Source organism: Camelus bactrianus, chromosome 11, assembly GCF_048773025.1.
Source record: "Camelus bactrianus isolate YW-2024 breed Bactrian camel chromosome 11, ASM4877302v1, whole genome shotgun sequence".
In the NCBI taxonomy this organism is placed as follows: Eukaryota; Metazoa; Chordata; class Mammalia; order Artiodactyla; family Camelidae; genus Camelus; species Camelus bactrianus.
Genome location: NC_133549.1, coordinates 21082214 through 21104005, shown reverse-complemented (window position 1 = coordinate 21104005; position 21792 = coordinate 21082214). Strand labels below are relative to the sequence as shown.

At 49.7% G+C, this 21792-nt stretch overlaps 1 protein-coding gene across 2 annotated transcripts in view; it reads left to right on the top strand.

Moving 5' to 3' along the window:
- The window catches only part of DOCK1 (dedicator of cytokinesis 1), a 484307-nt gene that overhangs the window by 8428 nt on the left and 454087 nt on the right, over nt 1–21792 (top strand). The window lies entirely within an intron of this gene.

Here is a 21792-nt window from a genome sequence, read left to right as displayed (position 1 = left end):
CCTTGCCTTTTCACTCTAGGATGGGGAGAGAAAGAGAGGAAGGACAGCTCACAGGAGCTTTTCTTCCCAGCTGGGGCTGGAGGTGGTGTCCACCCTTCTGGTCACATGCTTTTGCCCGGAGCTCAGTCCCTGTCCAGACCCATTGTGTGCCCTGCAGAAGGGGACCATGCGGATCTCCTCCACGTGTTCCCACTGGTACTTATTTTCTATTGATCGGGAAGAGCTGTGATGGACCCCTTAGCATTAGGGGCACTGAGCATGGGATTGTAAAACCCCTTTTAGTCCCTGAGAGTCTCTTAGCAGAAGGGATGTCCAGACCACTACAGAGATGTGAAGAGATGGGAACGGGCACACGTGCCGCCTTCTCCTCGGATGTGGATTCTGCCACCTACGTCCTGTAGGTTTCAGGGTGTGATTCTCTGTGTACTTAACCCAGAAGGGTGCTGGGGCGGGGGGTGGACTGTGAACATAAGGAAAGCTGCTTTCTAAATCGGTCCTCTTCATCTTTATTGGCAGTTCCTAACCTCACACCCTGAAGTGTACGCGGTGGCCCCTGCAGACCCAGCTCCTGTGTCTGTTGAGTTCTTTTGGCGTCGGAAGATAGTCACTAAAGCCTGCTTATGAGAACTGTGTCTTTGTTTCTAAGCGATGGCCTTTGTGTCTTTATCAGAGTGGAATCTTCGTTTTCTGAAGCAGCACTTGTCTTTGTGACTAAGCATGCACCGGAGAAGGCTATGGGGGTAAGCAAGGGTAAAACTGTAACTCAGAGTGGAGTCAGGGGACATGATGGTGTGGGAGACTGGATCAGGAGTCAGAACGCCTGGAATCCAGGCCAGGGCACAAGACTTAGTGCTGGCTGATTGGCCTGCCGGAGCCTTAGCCCCCCCGCCCCCCGCCGCCCCCTGCCGCCCCCTGGAGCTGGGAGGAAACAGCTTGTGCTCCTGCCAGATGATGGATGCAGAAGAGCTTTCACAGGAACACGTGCTACTCAGATTCCCTTAGTGTGTCGGTGTTAACTTATTGTAGAGAAAACATGCAATTTCTCGTGATGGTTTTCATTACTTTTTTTATTGGAAAAGGGCAGCGTGGCCTCGTGAGCTTTACTTTTCCTGAAGTTTTGGAATGTTTATTTTGTTTGTAACTAGACGAGTTGTCTGGTAACTGATTAGCATCGTAGGCATGTCTGCTTGAGCCACTCACCTGGGCTGTTGACCCTGCAGGTAGAGGTGAGTCGTGATGGAGCGAGCATGTCCCAGCTTCAGGGACGAGCGCCGTGCCCGTCCAGCACAGGGAAATTAGCGAGAGAAGGAAACGGTGCCTTCGCACAACTCCTTCCTTCCTTTCTTCCTGTTTACTTGCCAGCTTTGATCGTAGGCATTGGGAATCCAGAGTCACTTCTGCCTTATCTCCGCTCAGGCTAGATTTTTGCCACTAAATGAATTAGAGAATTAGAGAAAACTCTGTGGTGTTTGGAGCTTTGGGGGTTGCAGGGATGTGGATCTGTTTTTCACACCTAAACCAGCGTGTTCCGTTTGCCTTCTCCATCCCAGCTCTCCGGCTCTCTGGTCAGACTTCTGAGACTGCGGAGGCTGCCGCCTGCTTAGAAGCCCTTTAAACATGCCCTTCCTGGCCTTTTTGGCCTCATTTCCTGCTCCCCTCCTGTCCCGCCGGGTGCCTGGCTGGTCCCAGGTCACGGTCTGCAATTTCCTGTCTTAGCTCGATAGGGTCTGTGCCAGACTCAGCTCCTCTGCGCACCCCCGCCCCCATCCCTTCTGGGATTGACTGGTCCCTTTGTTCCCAACCTTGGGCTGCAGGATAGGGGTGTGTGAGGACTGAGGGCCCAGTGAGAATTGTCCTTAGTCTCCAGGGCCTGGGAGTCTTGAGGGATGAGGGAGGGGAGTGGTGTGGAGAGAGTCTGGGGAAGGGGAGGCACTTCACAGGCTTGGGGAGTCAGGATGGAGGAGACAAGAGGCCAGCCTTCCCCAGAGCTCACGGCACTCTGATTTCCCTTCCATTTAAAAAAAAAAATTTTTTTTTGTCCAAGTATTTTTTTTTTTAATTTTAAAATTTTTGTGGGAGGGGGCTAAGTAGGTTGATTGATTGATTTATCTTAATGGAGGCGCTGGGGATTGAACCCAGGACCTCATGCATGCTAAGCATGCACTCTACCACTGAGCTATACCCTCCTCCCTGGTTTCCCTTAATTTCGTCCACTGGAGTCCCCTCCAGCAGATTCTGGGCTGATGGAGTTGTGTGGCCAGGAGCATGAGTCCTAGTCATGGCTGCAAAGCAAGGGGCCTGGAGCAGCTGGCCTGAATGTGGGGACACCAGCTTTGCCCAGCAGTAGCAGCCGCTGCCCAGGAGCAGACCTGTCTGAGGCTCAGTGCCTTGTCCCTCGAATATTCAGTGACATCACTGCAAAGCAGGAACGTCCAGTGGAGGCTGCCCCATCCTAGCCAGGACCGTAGTGCCAGGTCAGACTGCTCCAGGGGCAGCCCCTCTGGGCCCCAGTTTGCTCCCTTGTGGACTGTGTGGATGGCACTAGTTTCCACCTCACAGAGATGCTCAAGGGTTAAATGAGCGAGTTCATGTAAAGCGGATTTCTTGACCTGTGCACTGTTGACATTCTGGGCTGGATGCTTTTTGGTTGTTGGAGGCTGTGCCATGCAGCGCGGGGTACTTGGCGGGGTCTTTGGCCTCTACCCACTAGATCTTATTAGCAGTCCCCTTCCTTCACTTGTGACGACCTAAACTAGGTCCAGATGTTTCCACGTGTTCCCTGGGGGCCGGATGGCTCCCTGCTGGGGACCACTGGTGTAAGTGAAGTGCTGGGGTAGCCCCCACCCCCTGGTCAGCACGCTGTAGCTGTTTGCTGTAGTGTTAGGGCTGTGTTGTTAGAAGCAAAGCCTGTCTTGCATATTTAGGAGGAAAAATTAGAAACCTGCAGGACTTGTTGCCCAAAACGTGTGCTTTGGGCAAGAGGATGAGGAGGAGGGAGCCTGGCGGGGTGGGGGCTGGGGGGCACAGCCTGACACCTGGGCTGTCTGTCTAAAGATGGTCAGAAGCCAGCCATGTTTCTTCTTTCCGAGAACAAGCAGCAGTTTAGAGGTCAGGGCCTAGGAAAGATGCAGATTCCCTGGGGAATTATGGACCACGCTCACTATTTTGTCTAAGAAAAACCATTCAGGCTGCCCACCGACCTTCATAAATATGGGAACTCGAGCATTCGCTCTTGGAGTTGTGTTTGCTGGAATAAAGGCACTTATCAAGACTCGTTTTTTCCCCCCAAAATAATAACTTATCTTCTGTAACATAATTGACTTTACCAGGGGCAAATAATGATTTAGCAGGAGGGAAATGTGATTATTTTTCTTCCAAATTGCTGTGCTTCTATTAACTTCACGAGATTTATTTTCAAGTCCTTCGAACATCGTGTGTGTTCTGCTGCCTATTTTTCAAAGGCAGGAAAGCGTCTTGGTCCTCCAGGCCCTGTGGCCAAGCTGCCAAGTTTCTTCAGATTGTTCATAGGGGGTACTGCATTGGGGATCAGCCCGGAGGGGCCAAGGGGAGGGGGTGATGGGGATGGGAGCCCATCTTGGGGACTCCCAGGTGCAGAAGGGAAGACGGCTTGGTTTGGCTGACCTTGTTGTCTGGTGGTATTTCCATCCTTACACTCTGGCACATTCCACCCTGCGTGTTCTGGCAGTGCCACGGTGCCTTTGCATATGCCCCTCTGTCTGCCTGGGAAGCCCCTTTATTTCCCTTCCACCTGTCCAGCTTTTCCAGGCTCAGCGCAACTTGTAAACCTTTTCTTGACTCACCTGGGCTGTGTGAGGGGCCCTCCACCATGTTACTCTCTGCAGTTCCAGAACATGCTTCTACTTTGGAGAGCCACTGGTGTACTTTTACTCATGTCCCCTGTTGGACAGAGAGCCCTTGGGGACAAGGGCTGAATTGTGTTTGTCTGTTCTCTGCACCTGTGTGGTCCCAGGCACATCTTGTTGAATGGAGGTGAAGGGACAGAGAGATTGTATCTCAGCCAAGTGTCAGGAGCTAGTTTGAAAGCCATGAGTCTCTTCTTGGTGGGGATTCATATCCCTGGATGGTGGCCACTTCTAGGACATGTGGCAGATTCAGCTCAGGAAGCCAGTGGGTGATGGGGTTATCAGCCTTAAAGCTCCCCCACCCTTGACTGTTGGGGGGCTGCCCCAAAAGTAGCTCTGTCCTGAACCAACGTGGATGAACGTGGATACCTGGTCCCATGCTGCCTACATGTTTGGTGACGTTGGGGGGCCAGGCAGCTGAAACACACACCTCCCTTCACGGGTTCCTCAGCTAACTGGGGGCATCGCCAGCACTTGTGTGACTTTATTGTTCCTAGAATGCCCTGCTCTGCTTCCCCCTCTTCTCAGCACTGATACAGAACGACTTCTCAAGTCTCTTTAACGTCATGTTCCGATAACAAGCTTTCCTAGTCCAGTTGCTGGCGTGGTTGATCCCAGGGACCGGATTAGGCGGAGGGAGAGTTGAAGGAAAGCGGAGGTTTGAGAAGGGAGAGAGCGGTGAGTCCTTTTGGGGGCTGTGGGACCCCAGTGAGGCTCTAAACAGCTTTCAGGGCCTCTGATCATTGGTCAGGTGATGGTCTTGCCGCTGCAGACAGCGACATCAAAGTAGATCGTCTGTACTGAAGTTTTTGTAATTGTAAATCGTTGAACAACTAAAAGGAACAGTAAGACGTTCCTGTTGAGAATAGAGATCAGTAACCTTTTTCTGTAGCAGGTTCAGGTAATAAATGCTTTAGGTCTTGCAGGCCAAGAGACAAAACTGAGGCTACTACGTTGGTGTTTATATAAATGTTAAAACAATGGGCCCATTTAAAAATGTGAAAACTGGGAAACAATTTGGGAGTTCCTCAAAAAGTTACTTCAGGCGGGAGGGCATAGCGCAGTGGTAGAGCACGTGATCAACATGCTCGAGGTCCTGGGTTCAGTCCGCAGGACCTCCATTAAAATAAATAAATAAAAACCTAATTACCTCCCACTGCAAAAAAAAAAAAAAGGTTAATTCATAGAACTGTCGTGTGACCCAGCGATTCCACTCCTAGGTCTGTCCCCAAAAGAACTGAAAGCAGGTGTTCAGAGAAGTCCTTGTACACGAAGGGTCACAGCAGCACTATGAACAGTACCCCAAAGACGGAAGCAGTCCAGAGGTCCATCAGTGGATAAATGCATAAACAAAACGCGGCGTGTTTATATAATGGAACAGTATTTCTCCATTAAAATGAGGGAGAACCTGATACACGCTACAACGTGGATGAACCTTGCAAATATTATGCAAAGTGAGAGAAGCCAGACCCTAAAGGACATCTATCTTACGGGTCTCTTTCTGTGAAATGTCCGGACTAGGCAATAGAGACAGATGGCGGATTAGTGATTGCCAGGGGCTGTGGGGGGTGACGGAGAGTGACTGCTTGATGGCTGTGGGGTTTCCTTTTGGGGTGATGACAATATTTTGTAACTAGATGGAGTTGGTGGTTTTGCAACATTGTGAATGTACGAAATGCTACTGAATTTACCCTTTAAAATGGTTAATTTTTTTTTTTTTTGGATCTTGATGATCAGCTTTATTTTAGGGGGAAGTAACTAGGTTTGTTTATTTATTTGTTTATTTTTTGATGGCGGTACTGGGGATTGAATCTAGGACCTCGTGCATGCTAAGCACGGGCTCTACCACTGAGCTATATATACCCTCTCCCCTGGTTAATTTTATGTTATATGAGTTTTACTTCATTTAAAAAAAAATTGGTGAAAACCATTCCTAGCTTATGAGTGGTACACGGCCAGGCTGTGGCTGGATTGGTCCTGCGAGCCATGGTTGGTCAACCCTTGGCTTGGAGTCTTAGGGTCTTTGAACTTTGGAATCATGACTTGTTACTTTTGTAGTACTGTTATGTACTGATTATGAAAAGGATGCAGGCAGTATGAAGGGTAGAAAGATGTGAAAACCTCCCAGGTGGTCTCCAAATAATGTACTGTTTAGAAATAACCACGGTTCCAAGCATATCTCTGTGTGTCCAGAGTAGACAGAGAAATGGGAGATTCGTAGACTCTTAAAGCCAACAGAGCCACATCATCTCGGTTTTCTGACTGATTGAGGGACCAGGGCTGTGGCGGTGGAGTGAGGCTGGGACCCTCTCTGGCAGCCCCCCCTTCAGAGCTTTGCTTTAATGACACAGGAGGCCTTTGAAATGCTGGGGTGGAGGGTGGGGGCAGGCAGGAAAGTTGAGTGAAATGTTTAAAGAAAAAAGTGATTTGACAGAAATCCAATCCTTTAGGATTCCTGCCTCTTCAGCTGTGTTGCCTCCAGTTGAACAGAAAATAACATCTCCATTTCGCAGTTTTCATCTGACCAACGGTTACCGGTGGGGACCAGATGTGGTCAAGGACTCGAAAACATTTGTCTGCGCCGTTTCCTGCTTTGATCTCCGTGATTTACAGGTAGACACTTACAGGTGGGATTAACGTGGAGTGAGCCTTCAGAGTGAAGAATCGAAGTCCCTGGGAATGAAAGATTGGATGAAAGTGTTTCTTAAGGATAAAGTTTTAATAATCGTGGCATAAACAGTGTAGCATTAGTATGTCCATTTTTTTAAGTCGCTATTTGATTTACCTGCCAATGTCTGCTGCTCACCTGCAAATATGTGCAGCGGCTTTGCAGATTTTCTTTAAATGTGTCAGCCTACAGCCAGTTTTGGACCAGCTTAGAAACATTTCACTGGGCTTCCCGCCTTTATCCCTGACTTCATAGTGATTCGTCTCGTGGTTGGAAGTGCACCAGCCGAAGAAATGGAACGGTGCTGTTGATTCCTGTTTTCAGTTTTTATTAACCCTTCTAGTTTCATACAGCCCTCCTTGCTGGGCAGTGGGCCTAATTTGCCCTCTGCGTATGTTCCAAAATAATTGTGTGTACACACACTCATACACACACACACACACAGAGCTGGGGGAATTACCTGGTCCAGCTTCTTCACTTCAGCCTTCAGGTCTCTTCATGCCTTCTCTCACTTAGCACTCAGGGGAGTCATGGGGACATTCTAACCACACACACGCTGCAGCGTGAACGCGTCATCCTTGCACCTGTGTGGACCATCCGAAACCTCGAGGGGCCGCTGACACTAAGTGAAGTGACGCCATTAGAGGAGCTGTCACGCGACCCTCGTAGAGCAGAGCTGCTTCCGATTCCTTCCTTTCTGAGAAGAAACGTGGAGGCAGTTCCTAGAGCGTCAGTAGAGATGACTTTTTCTTTTTAATTGGAGTCTAGTTGATTCAAGGTTGTGTTAATTTCAGGTGTACAGCACAGTGATTCAGTTCTACATACATACATATGTTCTTTTTCAGATTCTTTTTCATTATAGGTTGTTACAAGCTATTGAATATAGTTCCCTGCGCTCTACAGTAGGACCTTGTTGTTTATCTGTTTTATGTATAGTAGTTTGTATCTGCTGATCCCAAACTCCTAAGTTATCCCCACACCCACTTCCCCTGAGGACAGATGACTTAACGATGGAACAAGATTTTCTTACGCTTTTGGTGAGTGAAATCTTCACCTTGGAAGGTGAAAAGGGCTGGTTTTGCTCTGGAATTCTGATGTCATCAGAGGAGGCTGTCCTGTGACATCAGCAGGGAGACGGGAATAAACTACTGCGGCAGCTTTCAATCAGAGGTTAGAAAGTAGTCGGTGACCCGCAGCATCCCTGGGAGTATGAGGGGCTGCCAAGGACTGGGGGCCTGGCTGGTGCTGGTGTGACCATGCTGTGTCCGGCCAGGCTGGGCGCCCTCCTGGGGAACCCGCAGGGAGGCTGTGCACCTGTAGCTGTGAGAATCCTACATGGCAGGGATAGGAAAACGGAAAACCTCCCAGATGGGCTCTCTCATGGTGGGGTGTGCCTGCTGTGTGTATGTGGAGGGTGGGCGGTTGACCAGGTTGACAGTGAGATTCTTCCAGCCCTGAAATCCGAAAGCTGATCTCATGGGGGAGGCACTTGGCTTGGGTTCAGACCCTTGAATTCCTGTTTGAGTTCGGGCTGGTTGCTTAACCTCTCTGGGCCTCTGTTTGCACATCTGTAAAGTGGGAATAATAACACTGGCTTCCTATGATTGTGGAGCGGAGTAAGCAACGTGAAGGGTGTGAAATACTGGCACTTACTAATCCCTCAGCACTTGGGGACACCGTCGTGAGCCTGAGAATGGATCCCTGGTGACAAAGCCACCTCTGTTCAGTGTACTTCAGTCTGTTTTTTATAAAAGAAGATTAGAGATTAGAGAGCTGTTAAGTAGAATCATCAGATTTCCACATAAATTACTCGATGTTCGTTCTCGGTTCTAAAGTACTTGCAAGCTTCGGTCTGAATTTACATGTCCAAGAAAAGTAGACAAAGGAAAAAAATTAAACTTTGAAAACAACATGTACATGTAAATATTTGCATATATTTACATATTCACATGAAAACTCAGTTCCTTATGCTCGTGGTATCTTGACTAGATCATTTAATCAACATTCTGTAATGGAAGGTGGAGGATGTTATGGGATAGATTCTGTCCCCCCTAAAAAGAAGAGAGGCTGGCGTCCCAACCCTCTGTGCCTTAGAATGTGACCTTCCTTGGAAATAGGGCCTTTGCAGATGAATTGATCTGAGTTAATTAGTGAAGATGAGGTCATCCTGGATTGGCGTTGGCCTTTAATTCAACAGAACTGGTCTCTATAAGAAGAGAGGGACCCTTGAGAGACCATGTGAGGATGGAGGCAGAAACTGGAGTTACGCTGTCATGAGCCGGGGGACACCAAGGGCCACCAAGGAACACCTGGGGCTACCAGGAGCTGGGGGTGGAATGGGAGGGTCCTTCCGCTGAGGCTTTGGAGGGGAGCCCAGCCCTCCCCACTCCTTTATTTTGACCTTCTGGCCTCCAGGATTGTGAGAGAATAGGTGTCTGTTGTCATAAGCCACCGAGTTTGCAGAAATTTGTGATGACGGCCTTAAGAGGAATGATTTTGGAAACCAGGTGAAAAGGTGTTTCTGGGAGCGAGGCCACGTGGAAAGAGAGATGCGTGAAGTCACAGTGGCCTCACCTTCTGTGCCCTGTGCTCCGTCTACATTCAGTGAGGAGCAGGTGCTCAGAGAGCTCGTGTCCTGGTGTATTTTGTGTCATCTTTTGAGAAAATTGTCTGGAGAATAGGGTGGTGATGAATGTACCAGGTGTCTGATAACATTTGACGGCTTTTAGTCTCTCTTTGATTTGCTTTTTCCTTTCAGTTTGGATGTGATGTGAAGTGTCTTGTCTGGAACTTGGGGCGAATAGCAAAAGCTTAATTAACAGCCAGCCCTCCCGGAGTGAAGGCTCTGAAATGTGCGTTGGAGATGCTTCTGGTGCAGTCACTCTGTGGTTGGCCTCTGAGTAAGTGGTCTCTTTCTTGCCCTCCAGAGAGCCTATCTTGAGTTCCTTCCTTCCTTCCTTCATGCGTTGTCAGTGGGCATGGAGTCAGAGCCTACCAGGCAGGCACTCTTCTCGGTGTTGGGGTCTCACTGAAGAACACGGCAAACGTAGCCGGTGCCCTCTGGTTGCCCACTGTCTGGTGGGAGGGACGGACTTGGGACCAGGTGGTTATGATGCTGGGATTGAGCGCTCTGAAGGGTGAGGGCACCTGCAAGGCAGTTGGGGGGGGGTGTCTCCCCAGGGCTGGACAGCCTGGCTGCACTGGCAGGAGCCAGAATCATTTCTAGAGACTTGGGGGACCTCCAGCGGGTACCAGGGGAGGAGAGCGGATGAGGGCTCTCAGCAGAGGGACCTGCTTGTCTGAGGTTTAGAGTTGGGATGTGTGGCTTGTTGGAGAAGCTGAAAGAATAAAACATGAACAGAGTGAGGACATGCCCTGGATTCTGAGTATAAAACAGTGGATGATGGACTCCAGGCCCCAGGTGGAAGGAAGGAGCCTAAGGAGGAGCAGGGCAGCCTCGGACCCCTTTCCCTGCAGACTTCCCCCTGGCTTTCAACCCCGATTCACTGCATGGAGCTGTGCCCTGGCTGATGGCTGGCTCTGCCCCCGGGGGCCTCCGCGGAACCTGCTGCCTGACCTGTCAACCTGCCCGGCGTTATTAAGTCTCCAGCCCCCAATTGCCCAGTAATTCAGGGGAAATGGGTTTCGCTTCTTCCATTTATAAGCATTATTTTGCACACTTGCCACCCAGCCAGTGTTGCCCTGAGCCAGAAGGGTTTGATCTGTTGAGTCTAGACTGGTCTTACGGCTAAGGATTTAATCAGGTCCCTTTCAGAAGCTGGGCTGTGGGCATTTCATCTCTAGAGGCATTTTCATACATCTTGTGTGAGGGCGGCGTCTCTCGTCCAGAAGGACTGCGAGGAGGTCAATGTGCAAAACACGGAAGTGATGTTGTCTGGGGAGGTGGAGGGAGCCGGGTTTGCAGCCGTGTCTGCATAAGTCAGGTCTGGGTGCAAATCCATGCAACTTTATTTGTGTCAGGATTGATTCTGCAGTGTGTTGTCAGGTCCTGTTATGGGCTGGATCGTTGTGAGGCAGAATCCCTGAGGGTTAAGAGACCATTTGCAGTTGGGGTGAACTGGGGGTGAGTCCTGACCACTTGCCTTGCTGGTTGGCAGTTCTTAGAACTGCTTCACCCTCCATGCTGTGGTTTGCTCCTCTGGAGACGGGGGATAATACTAGTTTCCACCCCAGTGTTGTTGTGGATTTAAAAGTTCACACCCAGGTTATGTTCTTTATTGGCCTGGCTCTCGAGCAACTAGGGTGACAGTCGCAGCGATGGGGACACAAAGTGTTTGTCCTTGGCCTTGAAGGGGTCTGATGCACAGTTGTGGGTGGTGGGCTGTCTGGGAGGCTTCACCGAGGACTCTGGGTGGGCCTTGAGGGTGCTGAGTTCAGGAAAGGGAGGAGAGAACGCGTATTCTATGGTGAGGAGCCGGGGGGACGTCTGCCCGGGCTGCAGTGTGGGATGCAGGGGAGAGGGGACTTGGGGACAGGGCAAAGGGCTTGCAAGCCAGGTTAGAGAGTGGGAACTTGGGCCTGAAAGTCACGGGGGGCATGGTGGCAGGCGGGTGGGGGGAGTGGGGAGGCAGGCAGGGGATCACTTTTATGACACAGTTGTCAGTTTATGAATCAGTTGCAGGATTTACAAAAGAGGTAATATACTGCGGTGAGATTCACATAAGGTACGTGAAGCATGATACAGTTGCATTCCTACATTCACAGCCTTGTGCAACGTCTTCTACTTTGTTTCAAAACACTTACGTCATTCCAAAGTAAAACCCCTTGTCCTTGAAGCAGTTTCTCCCCACTGCCCTCCTCCCCTGAGCTCTGGCAACCACCCACCTGTGTTCTGTCTCCGTGGACTTCCCTTTTCTGGATCGTACAATGTGTGGCCTTCGTGGTCTGGCTACCTTGACTTGGCATCCCGTGTTTGAGGCTCATCCACGGTGCAGCACGTGTCAGTGTGCCATTCCTTTGTGTGGCTGAGTAGTATCTCATCATGCGTGTCTGCACCACAGTTTGCCTGTCCATTCACCTGTTGTTGACGGACGTCTGGATTCTTTCTACCTTTTGGGCATTGTGAATGGTGATGCTATGAACATTCACGGATGGCTATTTGTTTGAACACCTGTTTTCAGTTCTTTTGGGTACAGACCTAGGAGTGGAATTGCCAGACCGTATGGTAACTCTGTGTTCAAATCAGTTGCAAGATTCTTGGACAGAAGAGCAGGTGCTTGCTGAGCAGTAAAGATGCCAGCATCTCAGAGTCATGGACAGGGTCAGGGGTCCGCTTTGGAGCGAGGAGTTCTTCTGGCCGAGTTGCCCCATGCAGCCCCCCCTGAGGTCCTCATGTCTTGCTGGATCCCCAAATGTGTAGGGTCGTCTGGGAGCCCCTGCTCCATCTGGTCCTCTGGGACTCAGTGGCTCTGCCATCCAGGGTGAGGTGGCTCCTAACAATTCACCGGGGAGAATTACATGGAAGTAGAATGAGGGCAGTAAGGTGTTTCAGCCTCCGTATCAGTGCTTGGAGGGGATGCGTCCACTGATGTGCATGGACTCCTAGTCAGAGGCAGGTGTCCCCCAGGCACAGCAGGGCTGGGTGTCGGGACTAGGAGGGGAGGAGGCGCGGGATGATGCCCACGCAGGGGGGCTGGACTCCTAGCTTCTGGCGGTTCACAGCCATCCTTGGCGTCTGGTCCTTGGCTCCTGGCAACATCGCCCCAAACTCTGTCTCCGTCTTCACATGGTGTGCTCTCTGTGTTTCTCTGTGTCCAAAATCCCCTTTTCTTATAAAGATCATAAGAAACTAATTCAACATGACCTTGTCTCAATTTAACTACATCTGCAAAGATCCTGTTTCCGAAGAAGGTCCTTTTCACAGGTGCTGGGGTTTAGATATTTGACTATAACTTTTGGGGGGACAAAATTTAACCTACCACAGCTACTAATTGTGAATGTTTCCGAATAAACTGATCTAACAGATCTAATAACCTTGATTAGATCTAGTTCCAGCTTATTAGAAACCCCATTTCCAGAAGGTTATTGGAAAGATAATAGATTAAAAAAATTTTTCTAAGGGAAACGCGCACACACACACAAAATTGTATCATGTAGCTACTAGAAGCTTCAGAATATTAAAAACAACAGCAACAAGAACAGCTTGAAAGAGAAAAAGTAAGATGATGGGTGGAAGACCACAAACCCGGGTGACAGCTGCCCCCTGGGAGACACACCCCCGCCGGGCTTGCCCGGGGTCAGCGGGCCGGACCTGGCGGCGGAGCAGGGCCAGGTGAGTTCCTCTGTCTGGGCAGCTGCTGGGAGCGTCCACCTGCTCAAGCTGAGGTCCTGTCACTCTTGGCTTGCTGGGCTGACAGCTACAGCTCCTAGAAGTTAGGGGAACCGGAGGAGGGGACCACCGTTTGGATCTCACTAAAGCCAAGTGGTGTGACTGACAGAGCTTCAGACAACCTGGGGACATGGGACAACCATCACCCTTTATCGCAGAGGTCAGACTGGTTAGAGAAGCCAGCCGGGGCTTCTAGGAAAGGGGTTCCATCAGATCCCAGGAGGTGACGCCGTGAACTGATAGATAAAGTCCCTGAAAGGTCCAGGCCCTTTCTGGGGAGCTCCTCAGAATAAGATCTGGACCATCTTTTCCCAGACGACCTGGGTGGGAAGGACAGCCGCGTGCTTTCACGGGGAGCCTCTCGTGGGCTCGGACTTGGAGAGACATGGGTGGGAGTGGAAGCTCAAAAGCCCCGACCACCTAGGGGTGGGGGCGTGGTCTCCTGCCTCCAAGGCCTCACCTGTTGGGTGGGTCCAGTTCTCCTCCTCTGTGTTCTTTATGGAAGCTGGCCCGGAGCAGGCGCGGGGACACCACAGAATTCCTGCATTCAGGCTGGAGTCGGACGCTGCTCTCATCCACAGGCGCTGCAGTGTCTCCCTCTATCAGCAGCCGGTGTACCTGGACTCTGCCTTCCTGCTGGCGTGGGAGTTAGGGCGAGAGTGATGGAGTGCTTCCGTGGTGCCTGGTGGAGTACTGGCATCGCTGTTAGCTCAGTCTGACGAGATCAGTGCCCTTGTCCAGAGAGGTGACAAGGAATATTCGCATGTTAAAAAGGCATTGTCTTCTTCTTTTTTTTCCAACCACTTTATTCTATTTTTTGAGGGGGGGGTTCCTTGATTTGATTTTATTATTTTAATTTTATTATTATTTTATTTTTATTTTATTATTATTTTTTAAAACCATTAAGTCTTTTGTTAACTAGACGGAGTGGAAGTGGGCATATTCTTAAGGGCTGGCGTGATCATTTTTAGGGTATTGACGGGTAGAAGGTTAATTCTCTGGGGATCCTGCCTGTTGGATTCTAGAAGTTGGCAGATGGTCAAAGCTGAACGGCAGAATCAGCGTTCAGAGAGGCCCTGAAGCTGTAGGACCACAGGTGTAAGGACATCGCAGGAGCCTCTGCCAGGCTGAACAGGGAGTCTCGCCAGCAGGGACACAAAGCGGCTGCAGGCTGCAAGATGGCCAAGGGAGGTCTTCAAAACTGGGCTCCTGGGGAGACCTAGAGATGATTGTTCCAGCACCTCCACCAGCGGGGTGACAGGGCTGCTAGGAAAGCGACATTCACAGTGTTCCAGGCCGCCCTGGACAAACACAGCTGGAGGCTTGCAGGAGAGACCATGTGGGGACACGTGGCTGATCCCTCAGCAGATGGAATCTGACTGGAGCAGCGGAGGAGACCAGGTCTGGTGGCGCCAGAGAAATGCAAGGCCCAGCGATACAGGTTGAAGGGTCCAGAGTGGGGAACGCGCTTTGGGTAGATAAGGGGGGACTGTCCCCTGGAGGGCCACGGACCGCTGGAGGGAGTGTGCACACCTGGATGACTCAGGAAGTCCCCGGGTGGTTGAATTGAAGATCTCTGAGTCCCTTCCTCCTGGGACTCAGTTCGGTTACTGCTGGTCCCCGGGGAGCTTTTCTGAATGGCAGGTGTCCCGGAGCGAGGTCACGCCGAAGTCCATGTGCCATGTCATCACTGGTTCATGCACTGAATGTCCTTCAGGTCATTTCTCAGGGTTGCCTTGGTTAGATTTTGAGGGAGCCTGCGGGCATTTGGTGGCTGGTGGAGGTCAGGGAGGACAGTGACTGGACAGCGGGATGAGGGGACTGCCCAGGGACCAGGGACACTGACGGGACGGGTCGACCTCTGTGAGGCTGCCCCCTGCCAGGCGCTAATCTGCTGGTGTCCACGTCCCACGGTTGGGACAGATTCTGGGAGGGTGAGTGTTGAGATCGGTAGCTGAGGTGGAAGTGCGACTTTATTCGGGGGGAGGCACGTGAAGGTGGTAAAGTGGTACCTGACAGTGCTGCGGCGTCTCAGGGCTGACGTGGCGCTGCTGGGTGAAGCCGCTGCTGTAAGGAGCGCCGAGCCGCAGGGGCAGCAGTGTCCTTTAAACATTCATCTTTTGCCTTGTCAGAGGGGCAGGGAAGAGGGGGGGACCAGACCACAACCCGCCTGGGATCTCGGTGTCCCGGGGAGCAGGCTGCTTCCTGCCCCGTTTAAGTGTTTCAGTGATTGAAGGATATGTGATGATTGTGTGAAGATCTTTGAACTTCCTGGGCTTCACGTGGCGGTAGCTGGGGAGCGGGAGGACAGAAGGGCAGGGACGTGTGCTCTGACCCAACTGTAAATGAAGATGTGCTTATTCATGTGTTTCCCTTTGAGGCCTGCAGCGTTCCGTCCGAGGAGGTGCACGTTACCTGTGAAGCAACTTGAACCCTCAGCACGTGGGGTCCTCCAGCAATCTTGACATAAGAGTTTGAAGTCATTTGATGGACGCTTAACACTGTGGCATTAATTACGTGCAAGCCCAGATTTTGCAGGACCCGTTATCTTTTAGTCGAAATAAAATCTGGGTTTTCATTTCCCCCAAACGCAAAACGAAACCACTTGGTCCTTACTTGTCTTGCCATTCGTGCATCCGTCATCCAGGTGGGACGTCAGAGGGATGCCTCTGTGTGACCAGTGTGGAGCTTAGCTGTGACCTTGAGCGGGACGTGCACACTGTCACTCGCCGGCCACAGCAGACCCCCCACCTTGTAAGAGAAGCCGCGCACCACTGGGTTCCCCTTTTCCTAGTCAGAACACTTGGGGTTAGGATGCAAGCCTGATAAATTCTGCAGATAGCTGAAGATGAGTTTCAACTTTATCTTAAGAAAATCACGGTTACCTGATGAGAAGCAATACATTGTAGCGAGGCTGGACAGCCACTTTAAATCCACACCGCAGGTTTGTGGGGTTTTATTCCTGCTTAACAGATGGGTGCCAGCTCTATCTGTTTTCCCACCTGCTACAAGCTCATGTTGACTTTGTCTGTGGCTCAGCACCCCGGCTAGCTATAGCCTGTTTGGAATTTTGTGGGGTTTTCATTTTTATTTTTGTCTTGCCTCCCTGGTGGAGCCCTTATAGGAACAGGATGATGATAAGGATAATGAAAAGGATGTAACTTTTCTTTTGAAATGTGGGCTGTTACATCGTGGCTACATGAAAACCCTTCAGTGGAGCGTTGCTGGTTTTCATCTAGCTTTTTCTATGGAGAACGCCGTGATGTATAGAGCCGTGATGCTAGTCCATTTTGTGGATTTCTGATTACGGAGCTCTCGTGTGGCTTTTGTCTAGAAAATGCTCCCGTGTGGTGGGCTTGTGCAGCCCACGAGCGCAGGACATGGGAGCTCATGACTGCTCGACTCCAAACCTGACTGGTGGCCCCCAGAGGGGTCCTGGCTGCCTGGCAGCCGCAAAGGCCTGCCTAGGACGTGAGGACTGGAGGCCGGTTCTTTCAAGGGCCAGCGGGGCTCCTCTGGGCCTGGCCTGGCCTCAGTTGCTGCCCCTGGCTCATCTCATCACTGCTTTGGAGGCACAGACAAGCTGGGCCATGTCTTTGGTAAGCGAAGATGTCCTTTCTCTCAACCTGGAGTGCCCCTCCCTGACCCTGTGCCTCTCTCTTCCTTCTGCCCTCTCCCCTCCTCTCTTCTTCTCCCTTCTCTCTGATCTTCTTTCAGGTTTGGAAGTCCCTTGGGCACTTGCCTTCTGCTTGGTACAGGTGCCCCTACTATGTGCTGCCCACAACATCCAGCTTGTTAGGGACCAAGGTTGCAGGCTGTGTTGTGACCACCTGGTTACTGGTCTCTGTCGTCCAACTAGAAGCCCTGTGAGGGCAGGGATGGCTTCTGGCCCGCCTGTCTTTGTGCCCCTGTTGTGTGGGGCCGTCCTTGGCACAGCCTGGTGCTTAGTAAATATTTGAACAAATGAGGCTGAAATATTAAGGTTCCGGACATCTTTTGATGATTGGTGGGAGCTGTGTTGCAGAACAGTTGAAATTGGGGCTCTTCTAGAAAAGCGCTGGCAAACTTTTTCTACTGAAGGCCAGCAAGTCCATATTTTCGGCTAATCTGTGGACTCCACAGCATTTATGGATTTACTTCTGTGGTTGTGGCCCCAGGGCAGCCACGGACGAGGTGTCAATGTGAGAGCATGCTGTTCCCAGTGAAAATTTATTTGTGGACTGAAATTTGAATTCTGTATAATTTTTGCATGTCGTGACATATTCTCGTTTGGACTCCCCCCCCCCCCCAAAAACATTTTTGAGCTCACTGCTGGACAGAAACTGGTGGCAGGTCAGATTTGGGTGGGGGCAGCAGTTTGCAGACCTCTGGCATAAGTAGTTACTATTGATTAAGACTGTTCAAAATCTTTCCTGAAAAAAACAGAATTCCCACTTAAGAAGAATTTAAAAAAAGGTTAGTGTAAAGTCAGAGAGAAATGGTTGAAGCTGTCTGGAGAGGTAGATTCCCCAAATTTTCCCTGGTGGACCTGTTTACCCCCTTTTCGTGTTATGTATCTTTTACCCCAGGAAATGGATTTTTGATCCATTTTGAGTTGATTTTTGTACATGGTGTTAGGAAAAGGTTCAACTTCATTCTTTGGCATGTGGATGTCCAGTGTTCCCAGCACCACTGATGAGAAGACTGTCCTTTCCCCGTTGAATGGTTTGGCTCCTTTGCTGAAAATCCCTTGTCTGTACATGTGAGTGTTGATTGCTGGGCTCTCTGTTCTGCCCTGTGGGTCTCCGTGTGCGTCTTTACGCGGGCACCACACTCTTTTGATTACTGTGGCTTTGTAGTCAGTTTTGAAATCAGAAGTGTGAGTCTTGCAGCTTTTCTTCTTTTTCAAGATTGCTTTGGCTATTCCAGTCCCTTGAGATTCCTTAAGAGTTTTTGGATACATTTTTCTATCCCTGCACAGTGTATTCGGTGTATTTCTTGGTGGATAGTTTAAGGGATGTCAGTGTTCTATTTATTTTCATTCGAATGTATTTATCCTTCAGTTTTTCCCTGACTGGCAGTAGTTTGATTTGGTAATAATCTACCCTTGATCTTCCAGATCAGTGTTCTCTGGTTCTCGTTCAGGGACCTGGACCTGGAGTAGCTACTGTCATTCTTCCTGGACGCTTTGGTTTGCTATCTGGTAATCCCAGAAGCCATACTACTGGGGCTTTCTGTATCTGGGTCCCTCTCGTTGGCCATCAGTGTGGCACAAGCTCCCAAGTGAAGGTGGCTGCTTCATTTGGGCTCTTTTTCCTCCGGTGGTCATGCCCAGAGGCTGGCCTGAGCAGCAGCCTTGGTGAGCTGGTGGCTGGCCCTAGCCTTGGGTCAGGGCTGTCGTGGCAGTGAGTCTAGGGGAAGACAGATTTGGAGGGGGGCCAAGAAAGAGAAGAAAGGGGGCACAGTTTTTGCTTCCACCCAAATGCCTTTCTAACCTTGGAAGGTCCTACATGTATATGTTTGCCTCTGGTTTGGACATTTCCTTGTTGTTTCAGAAACTGACAAGAAATTGACCCAGTGCACTAAGCATGGTTTTGAGAAATGGTGGCCGACTCTGGGGCATTTGAGGACTCAGTGACTTGTTTTGCTTCATAATTTAGGTTAATTTGTTGGGAGCTGATTGAGAATGATTTGAAATAAATCAGTCCCAAGAGGAGGTAGTCCATGAAACTAACCATTCTGCTTATTCTTTCAAACCAGGGGGTGATTTTCCAAATTAGGTAACAGGGAATCTGGGGCATTTCATACTCAATATAGTCTTTCAAAGTACCTATTTCAGTAAACAGGCTCTTCACTGCAAATAATTCAGAGTGCAGACTTTTGTAGTTGGCCAGGGTTTGTGTAATTACTGTATCAAGTAAAATTTGAATCGTATTGACAAGAGCTTGGAGTTGTGATAACAAACAGTAATTGCTGACTCTTTGTCTTATCAGGGAACTCAAACGTGTCTATTGAATTATAGTGACTCTATTACGTTGCCCTGTGAACTCACCAAGATAGTTCTTTTGAGGGTGATTAAATGGGATCATGAAACCCTATATACGAGAAAGCAAACAGATGGATAAACAACCAAAGTAATTATCAGCTGCATGTTTACATTTTTCCATCACAATATTTCAGGAACCTGCCGGTCCAGAGTAATCTGCTGGGTCTTTGTCTGGGAGCATATTTTTCATAATATTGTTTGATGGGTTTATCTGCCCTGAGCTCTGACCAGAGGGCATTTCAGCAGTTTAACCTCTGGGAAACTGGAGCTTCCTGTCTTTATTGGTATCTGGTGGACGGAGAGATAAAGAAAGTGTGATGGTCTGTGTTGTGTGGTTGTGAAGGAGATCCAGACAAAAGAGTTGGCAATTTTATGGATATTTGGAACATACCTAAATGAAGTTTTTTACTTTATGGTGCTAGTTTTGACTTTAGTCATCTTTTTTTTTAACTTCTATTTTATTTTTATTTTTTGGAGGGGGGAGGTAATTAGGATTATTTATTTAATGATTTTTTTTTTAATGGAGAGTCTGGGGATTGAACCCAGGACCTCATGCATGCTAAGCATGCGCTCTACCACTGAGCCATACCCTCGCCCTTTAGAACACAAACACAAAACAAAATCAATCAACCCGACCAAAAAAAAAAAAAAAATTCTGGCAAAATCGTAGTCAAATAGCATGTGTGGATTTTACCTGTCTGAGTATAATTGCCTTTCTTGGAAAAGTCTCCTTTCTCAACCAGCATTTGTAAGAGTTGAAAATCCCATATGAAGATATTGTCGCTGGTGGTTCTCTGCATGTCTTTAAGCTGCTTTGTTTTGAGTGTTTAGATGTGGACGCTAAGCTCACGCGGAGAGGAGCCGGGGGCCCTAGGGTGCAGGCTGTGGACTTGTCAGTCTGTGGTGTCCACTTGTCCGCCAGTGCCTCCTGAGTCCGAGTAATGGGCCCAGGGAGAGGCGGGCCTCTCCCCCTAGTTGGTCTCAGTGGCGTGAAGCTCACCTTTCATTTATGGTTGAAACGTGTGCTTGATCCACTGGGGAGCAGGGTGCATGATGTTACAGTGGAAATAAATCTTGAAAGACCTACAAGCACTGGGATCGAAGAGAAGTGGATGAATCTGCTTCTCATTTCTGATTTGCAGGGAGTTGCCTTAATGGACTGAGCCGGCTTCCAGGGAGCAGCCGTCTCTGGGAACCTGGGGCCCACGATGAAGCCGAGAAATACCACCCTGCTTATTTTTACTGTAAATACACTCAGCATTACAAAAATTCATTAAAAGAGACCCACCATCTGTCCTTTTGGGAAGCTTGTAATAGAAAGCCGGGGAGAGCTGCTGATTCCGCTGGCTGGGTATTTATTTATAAGGCATTTCTTTCTGGAAAATGGTTAAATAGATTATGTGTTTCACGACTTCACTATAGATTCTTTCAGTTTTCATGAGCACTTGTGATTTTAATTACTATCCTAAAAAATATTGATTTCCTTTCCTTTTTCATCTAGAAATGATCATTAAAAATGAACAAACAAAAGCTTTTAGACCTACTTTGAAATTCTGTCTTCCTTTCTCCAAAAGGCTCATTTTCCTGTGGTCACAGACTCTGGAGCCAGACTGCCTGGGCTCAGTTCCCAGTTATGTCACTGCTAGCTGGGTGACCTGAGGCCAGTCAACCTCTGCATGCCTCAGTTTCTTTCTCTGTAAATGAGTTAGCTAAATGCATACATTCAGTAAATAATTACCAAGTGCCTACAAAATGTTAGTCCTTGGGCCTGGTCTCGGGATACAACGTGGACCAAGATGGCTATGGGGGGATGGTAAGTGAGTAGGCAACCACAAGACAGAGTGGTGGATAGGAGGAGGGAGAGGGGACTATCAAGGAAGGGTTCCTGGAAGAGGTGACATCTTAGTGGGTGATGTGAAGAATAGGTATGAATTAATAAGATGAAGGAGGGCAGGCTGGGAGTAGCATAAATATATGTGAGGCCCAGAGGCACAAGAATGCATGGGATGTAGACATTCAGTCTGGATCTTTCTAAGGGTGGGTGGAGGATGGATTGAAGTCCAAGCTGAGGCTGGAAAGCTAAGCCAGGTCTTTTCAAGCCTTACTGAGGAATCTGACTTCATCCTCCCATCAGTGAGTAGTTATTAAGGATTTTAAAGCTAGAGAGTAAGATCATCAGATTTTGTTCTAGAAAGATCCTGTAAGCAGTGGTTTGGAGAATGATTTGGAGAGCAGGTGGGCAATTGGGAGGTGATGGCAGCCCTCCAGGGGAGAGATGATGGTGGCCTGGGCAATAGCAAGGCCAGTGGGCCTGGGGAGAAGTGGATACATTTGAGAAATATTAGGATAAATGACACAAGGTGGTGACTGGTTGGTTGTGGGGAGAGGGGCAGGAGGGGTGGTTCTGCTGGTGTCTGGGGTAGGGGGTCCTGGAGATAGAGGGACTCTGAGACAGACGTTCAGGAAGTCTTTGCTGCCTTACGTGATGAGCGTCAGCCCAGTTTGGGAGAGCTGAGTGCGAGGTGTCTCTGGATGACCCACAGACCGTCAGATTCTTCGGGGCCCTGTTGATAGAGGTGAGAGTCATCACGTGGATGGTGGGATGGTGACAGGAGCCAGCAATGACTCAGGCACAGAAGAGAAACAGCTGGCAGAACACCTGAAAGCCTCAGGTGGAGGGCCTGAGAAGGGGGACACCCAAGAGCAGAGGCCTAGGGAGGAGGTGTTCGGTGGAGGGTGTCTGTGGCCGTGATGCCTGTGAGCCTGGGGTGCAAGATTCAGGGGCGAGATGGAGGGAGCCTGAGTGGGCAGAGAGGGAGGTAGAGCCCTGAGGAAGTGTCTGGAGAGCCACGTGTGCCTGGAGAGC